Genomic DNA, 1,102 nt, shown 5'->3' with positions numbered 1-1,102 from the left:
CCAGTGTTTTAACCTCATACTTCCTCATCCTACTGCGATGATACTTTGAGCAACCCAAAGTGCTAATACTGATAAATATGAGAACAATTCTAATTAACTTGCAAACTGGAATTTGGGTTACTTAGAACTAAAGCTTACAAAGACAGAAGTGTGATCAAGATGCAGTGATCTTGATCAATGTTTAAGGTGCTTAAGATGTTAAACAGAATAAGGATGGGGAAAAGAGGTGGGAGATTTCAGGTAATAAACTCAACATTTCCCTTGCTGCTTTTGAATTTAAGAACCAGAATGGTTAAGGGAAGTATAGTAAGGAAACAAAGGGATTAGGGTTTCATAAGTTTTTGTGATTTGGAACTATGATCCAGCAATACTAATGTTGGAGATAAAATCCTGTAACTTGCTTTCTTCACAGTACTGTGGGTATGCTTAGCAGTTCATGAAGGAAGCTTATGTCCAAGGGTAACTAGGTTTGGGTAATAAATACGGCCTTGTCAGTGATGCTCTCATCCCATGAATTTAAAAAAAAAAGTGGGCACCTATATTGATTTGACAGACAAAAAGACAAAATAATATTAAACCAACAATTTGCAACTTTCTTCATAGAAGACAAATTTTAGGCAAAATAAATGTCTAGTCAGAATGAGAACATAAAAAGTAAGCATATTAGAAAACAATACTGGAAGTATTGAATGAGGAGAGGCTGGGACTTCTTTCCCTAGAGCATTTAAGACTGAGGGTTGACCTTATAGACACTTATAAAATTATGAGGGGCATAAGTAAGGTGAAGAGTCAAGGACTTTTTCCCCAGGGTAGGGCAGTCCAAAACTGGAGGGCATAGGTTTAAGGTGAGAGGGGAAGGTTTGAAAGAGACCCAAGGGGCAACTTTTTCACACAGGGATGCTGCATGTATGGAATAAGTTGCCTGAGAAAGTGGTGTAAGTTGGTACAATTACAACATTTAAGACATTTGGACAGGTACATGGATAGGAAAAGTTTAGAGGGTATAGGCCAAACGCAGGCAAATGGGACTAGTTCAGTTTAAGAATTCTGGTCAGCATGGACGAGTTGGGCCAAAGGGTCAGTTTCCGTGCTGTGTGACTCT

Source organism: Chiloscyllium plagiosum, unplaced genomic scaffold, assembly GCF_037043375.1.
Source record: "Chiloscyllium plagiosum isolate Xiang-an unplaced genomic scaffold, Cpla_swu_hap1 HiC_scaffold_20, whole genome shotgun sequence".
NCBI classification, from domain to species: Eukaryota; Metazoa; Chordata; class Chondrichthyes; order Orectolobiformes; family Hemiscylliidae; genus Chiloscyllium; species Chiloscyllium plagiosum.
Note: the sequence above shows the minus strand (reverse complement) of the source record.